This window comes from Vanessa atalanta, chromosome 15 (genome assembly GCF_905147765.1).
Source record: "Vanessa atalanta chromosome 15, ilVanAtal1.2, whole genome shotgun sequence".
In the NCBI taxonomy this organism is placed as follows: domain Eukaryota; kingdom Metazoa; phylum Arthropoda; class Insecta; order Lepidoptera; family Nymphalidae; genus Vanessa; species Vanessa atalanta.
Genome location: NC_061885.1, coordinates 10,208,942 through 10,215,817, shown reverse-complemented (window position 1 = coordinate 10,215,817; position 6,876 = coordinate 10,208,942). Strand labels below are relative to the sequence as shown.

The following is a 6,876-nucleotide window of genomic DNA, read 5'->3' as shown; positions in this document are numbered from 1 at the left end:
ATAATATATAGAACTTCATTGTCTATTTTTCATAAACTGCACTTAAATACAATACATTTTATTGTCCAGAATATTCATACATTCCAGGCAACCTTTGTGATAGAAACTTAACAATTAATGGTTTGTTTAGAAATGAAAAAAAATAGAATTTATTGAACAAACATAACATTTAATAGAGTGTTTTGTTTGTTTAAATTAGTAGATACATAAATCTTCATAAATGTGTTGCCTCTGGTGTTGTTTATTTTATTTTAACCAACTTACGCCGACAAGTAATGACTTGAGAACCTTCAAGAAAGGCGCCTACTCATTCTTCTACGGCCGGCGATGCATCTGCAATGCACACAGACTACCGCAACCAAGAGGTAGTTGCGGTAGTCACTTTCCATCAATTAAGAGTCCTGCCCATTAGCCACCTATTTCATAAAAAAAAGTTTAATAGTTTTATGTGCCTACACATTTTTATTTTCAGGCAGCCTCACTATTAAGATTTTAGGATTACAAGTTTTGTATGTACTTGTATCTTCTTTGTTTATTTATTCCCTTGTGTACCACGTATCTTCCTTGTGTAATTGATCTTAGTGAGATCCAGAATTTCTTGTCTCGTATTTGATAAGTCTTTGATGGGGTTACATCTATCATGAATCGTCATTATGAAATTGTAATATCCTGGATAGTCGCCATTTGTGCTTTCTTCATCTGTCATTGTCTTCCGTATAACAAACGAAAGTCTTCGCTTGAAGTTGTTATTAAATTCAATATAATTAAATTAACAGAATGACAACAGACAACCAGGTTAATAATTTCAGCTTGCATTAAAGAAAGTCGTAGGTATATTAGTTTCACAAGTAGAGATGATACTTTCAGTTCAATAAATAACAAAGATAATCTATGAATGAATTTAAATTCATATAATCTTGATAAAACATTATTAATGGTGCTGAACTTGAACCAATCATTATTCAAAGCCACGATTCGGAACGGAGTTAGTGTGATAAAATACTCGTATAATCCTTGCATTCAAACTTATTCGTAAAGTTTTAAAATCTAAACATATAATAAAAACATAACTATCTCATGACTTATTTGTAATTATAATCGCTAAAAATACAACTTATCTTTAAAAAATATTCAAACGGTATTTTCGATCCCACGCTTGGTTTACAATATGCTTATTTTTATTAAATTCGACCATCGTAGGCCTACACGTAATAATTAATTATTTATTTCCCTATATAACGTATTTACAAACGTAGTCAGGAGTAAAGCATATGTTTCATTATAAATCGTTTAGATCCGTAGTCTGAGCGCCGTTTGTTTGAAAATTTAATTACTTCAAAGATGATTTGAATAACAAATAGCTTCCTAATTACTTGTTTACCCTATGTCACGAATTCCGTCAGGTGTTCTGTTTAATTAAATTAAATATTGTTAAACTTCGAATGTCCTATTGTTGAATATGCAAGTTAAATAACATCAATAATAAAAGATTTATTATATTTTACTGAATTCCAAATTCAAGTTTAAGCTTTCATTTGTTTTCCCATCGTTCCTTTTTTCATTTATCTCACTAACACTATTATTCGATCCTACCTTTGAAACGGATACGAAAACCCGTGTTGGACAAAATACGTATGTATTCATTTGTTTTTTTAAACTAATAAATCTACACAGTCGTAGTGTACGTGCCTGGTGTACAAATCAGTGAACTCTCGATGGCGCTCGACTACATGTCAAATAATATATACAAATATTTAATTAAATTTTATTTATTATGTATTTATACGATTTTGAAGTCATGATTTGTTTACTGAAATTTCCTTTTTTATCTAAATACGCAGACTGAAAATAGAACCAATAACATTGTCAGATCATCTATAACATTAAGCTTGTTAAAGTATTCCCAATTTTATAAATGTATCCTTAAGGACGATTAATTTTCGTTTTGATATTACATTTTTATAACAGCCATATTTTCTTACCGTCTTTTTATTTAAACTTCTCTTGTATTGGCTTGGATCCAAATTTTCGCGACAGAATTCGTTTCAAGATTAATAAATAAATACTAGAATCGCCCAATGAGGTCAGTGACTTGAATATTGCCTTAATAATAATTTTATTTATTTTATGACTGAATTTATTTTACTACTTTATGTTAATATGATTATCTTTTGCTGAGTTATTACTGTATATTTATAAAGGAAATGGCTTAATTATTTTTATATAAATTTATTTTTTATATTCAACTTGATCAAATATTCGCTCCACAATAGAGATTAATTTCCGTTAGTTAAGACACGTTCTAGTCAATTTTACTTCAAAACAGACTCTATAGTATTATAGACATTATGAACATCGTAAATTGATTTTATATGTGTAAGCAATTTTTCTAATTTTACATTTGAAAATTTAACATATTATTTTATATTATAATAATTTGTTGAAAAACAAATGTCAGGTAACTAAAAGCTTACCGTAAATTGCTAAAGCAATTAGTTAGTGAGGATTTTCGTCATGATGGAAATCGGCTACGAGAATGTCCTCGTAGATAAAGTCGTCATTATCACTAACTATTACAGCTATCAGTAGAAATGAATAATTTTTAAGTAATTCATAAAAATATATGTTTTAAGTTTCTTTTGATAATCTTTCATCTTACAGACTTTATCACTGTTTAATTAATTAATAATATTTCGTAAACCATGCAATGCAAATACTACCTCCTCTTTATATATCTAGCTGACCATTTCCGAAAATTAAAATTCATACAAAGTCACGCCTAACAATCCCACCCCATTCAAGTTGAAATTTACAAATACGTTATATTATTTTATACTTATGTTCCTAATATCGGCTTTCTACACTTGACAACGTATTGATAGTCAGACAGGACAAACGATTCTGTAAGTATAGATAATCAGTAAACCGAACACGTGTTAACTTTTGGCAAGCAATAATACTGACGAAGCCAAATTGCATGAATAAAAATAAAACAAAAAAATATTATACTTGCTTGAACCCACGAATTTGATAGCGTGGCGTCGCGTAGCGATAAGGGCTACAAAGCCCTGGGCGGGGATGATAAAAAATAGCCCAGTGCGACTCGGACTCTCGTGAAGAGGGTTCTGTACTTTTCGATTCTTCTGGGAATTTATTGACCTTGGATTTTCTATAAACTGACAACTATGTTTCTTTAGTGCGCTAGATAATTTATTTACGCTGTGAAAATTTGTAATATAACAGCTGGTATGATACACAAACATTTAAGTCAAAATTATTAATTCAAAGTATTGAACGAAAAGGATATTAAAAAATGTAGCCGGAACGCTCGGCCGCTGGGATTTATTAAAAAAAAAATAATAACTAATGATATATAAATAAATAAACAAGGAATACAATAAAAATATATTTTTCATATTAAAATATTATTATGTAGCGATGTATAGTTACATATATAGTATACGTGTCATACATGTGTGTATGAACTCATGAGAGAGGGAGTACAGAGAGTCATGCCGTTTGCCGACTGGCATACAAGTAAATCTTACCCCCAAGGCGCGCCAATAGATGTTTCACGTCAAAAAACCCGAAACATTTTATTTTAATAATAAAAATATAATTCAATAATACTTCGTAGAATGGTAACGCTTCAAAAAATCTAATCATTTTTATAATACCATTTTATGAAAACGTGTTTCAGAATTGGAGCGATTATCGGTGGGAAGATTTTAGTCAACTCATAAACACAAGTAACGGATAAAGTATCTTATCGGACAATGAATAAAAGTCATAATCCAATGGAAAGAGTCATATAATACGAAACATTTGTTAACTGTACGTCGTTCTTAGTAAAAATATCTCTGTTTACCGTTGATAAAAGTGTAATAATGCTTGTAAACGTGGAGTTCATTTGCATGCGTGAAAAAGCGGAAAATAATTCTATAATGGAAATCAGAACCAATTTGCCTTTATAGGCCGTAACTTTTTTTTAATATTGCTCTAAGATATTATTCGGCTAAGGTTTCAACAAAGTACCAATTGGTGAGTGCTCAAGAGCTATGATACTAATATTATAAAGATTATAATGACTGCACGGTTCGTCTAGTGAATAGATAAAAGGACGCAGATGTAGAGAGCATAGGTTCACACCTCTGGTCAGACCGATAGAAAAGTAATTGGTTTATTTTTTATCAAAAAAAAATTATAAAGTGTGGTAACTCCCGCGCCTTGGAAAACACGTAAAGCCATTTGTCCTGCGCCTTAATTTTATCCGGTCCCGTCGGATTTGCCGTCGGATAATAAAAATGTGGGAATAGAGAGTGCGTCTGTGTTTGCGCTTACATAAATTTCAGATAAAACAATTATATAAACCAAAAATGAAAGTGAAATTATTTAAAGAAAGTGCTTAAATGTAAAATACTTGAATACAGTTAGTTTTCATTTCAACGTGTTATTATTGAAAAACCATTTCGGTCTGTTGGGAAATCGTCAAACAAGTCATTAGGTAGCGGATTACAATGCACTACAATGTGCTACGCTACGCTACAAACTTATCTGCTACGAAATACAATAGGTGAACGACATTGGTCGTTTCGCGTTTATTTTTGAATGAAACGTAGCATACTTATTTATTTGTGTAAATATTTCGCTGAAAATTTACTACTGAATGTGAAATTAAAGTGCTGTAAAAACAATTATAAAATTGAAAGGTATTTTATTGTAATTTAAATTTTAGCCGCACTCCATCGTAGTTTCCGTGGTGTAGCGGTTATCACATCTGCCTAACACGCAGAAGGCCCCCGGTTCGATCCCGGGCGGAAACATTTCTTTTGACAATTAAGACTCCATAGCAGTTTTCATATAGTAATGTTCTTTTTGTTCTGCATCGCAGTATTTAATTAGTTTTCAAACTTAAGAGGACTACAAGATCTAAGTGCCCTTGAGAATCGCACGCACACATTTACAAAATCGACAAAAACGGCAAACCCGTGTACTAAGGGTTAAGCGAGGTAACGAGATTACGCCCAAATATTCTAATAGATGGCGCCAAACCGAGCGACGTAAGATCAATCATAAATCTCATAAAAAATAGATAGGACAACAGAATTATTTTTATTTCTTTCGATGTTAGTTAACAAATGATTATAAAATAAAACTGATTCAATTAAACTTACAATATTTTATTTATATTTTGTATACAATAAATAGACAGTTAGTTTTAACCTATTTTTTCTATTATTTATATTATTATACCACAATTAGTTCTTATACTAAATATTGAAACATACCAATTTTTTAATATTTTATAAAAGTTTAATGATCTATTTATATAATAAAATCGTAAGTGTTCGAAATCTGTAGTGTAGTGACCGTGGGGTAACATATAGCGTAGTATTTGTTCGTTTTATTAATATTGGTTCATAAAGAAAAAATATATATTCAATTTAAAAAAAAATCTAAATATTTACTAGAAAAAAATGTTGTCAATTCGATTTGGTTGAATCATTGATGAATGAAAGGTTAATCATAATAGGTTTAATCATAAATGTCATAAAAATAGATAGGATATTAGAATTATTTGTATTGCTTTTGACTGTTATTCGAAAATGATTAAAAAATAAAACTGATTTAATTAAACTTAAAATATTTTTATTTATATTTAGTACTACAAAAAAAAAACATTTAGTGTTAATTTTTTTTTTTATTTTTTTATTTAATTTCACTTGTATGTATTAATGTTATTTCATATTTCCTGGAATCTTGGAATAAATATTACACCCACTTTCAGCTGAAAGTTGGCACACATATTTAATCTCGATGACAATGCACGATTCATGAATTGCTGCTATATTCAATCCAATATGGCGGACGTTACAAAGAAATTTAAATTTATGAATTACGTACAAATGACACTTCTAAATATTCTAGTTCTCTGGTTCACAACAATTACTTTTTTTTGTTACGACTTTACTTTTTTTTATTATTATTAAAATTAGTTCATACATAACTTTAATTCTTATTATAAACAATCGATAAAATTAAACTCTTACGCAATATAAATAGCTTCCGTGTTATTGTTTTCGACTTTCTTTATTCTGTAAAAAATAAATATATGTTAGTAATTACATTTTTATTAATTATAAAATTATGTATTTAAAAAATATGTATCTTAATATGTCATAGTAATTATAATGAAAAAAAATGCTTCGAGTTCATGGGGATCGAATGCAGTCACTTGATCCCCATGAAAGTCAATTGATGTTTTCCTTCCTTTGACCAAATACTTTATCGTAATTATTAAGAATGGCTCGAAAAATCTGATTATATGCGAACTGATTGCACATTTTTCTAATAGATGTTTTCAATATTCATAATTTATAAAAAAAAATATGTTTACTAATTAAATACTCTTACCTTTTAATATCATTCATATGTATGTTCAGCGCTTGATTTATATAAACGTTTTTTAGTTTTCCTCACGCGTTTCACTTTATTTCCCATATTTACACAATTAAAATTTATAACAAATAATATAATAAAAAAACAAATGCCTAATTACTACTACACTATTTTAACTTAATATATTTATTTACAAGAAAGAATAAAATTTATTATAAGAAAACATGAAACAATGAATTAACAATTAAAATTACAAAAAAATATCTCGTAACGTAATGAATGATGCGGCGAAAAGATCGACACGTCTGTATAGCATCAGGCCTCGGCCGGCATTGTCTGTACACGGCGTTTACGCACACATGCGTACGCTTTTTGTTCGAAAATAAGAATATCGGATTTAAAAAAAATCTATTGATTTTACTAAAAAAGTGACACCCAGGTTAAATAGTATATTGCTTGTAGAATAATCTGACAAAA

General features: G+C 29.2%; 1 non-coding gene across 1 annotated transcript; it reads left to right on the top strand.

The window, feature by feature from the left end:
* Window positions 1–4,750: 4,750 nt before the first annotated feature.
* On the top strand, window positions 4,751–4,823 carry Trnav-aac. Its single transcript has one exon. It is a non-coding gene; the product is annotated as a tRNA-Val (tRNA).
* Window positions 4,824–6,876: the final 2,053 nt, after the last annotated feature.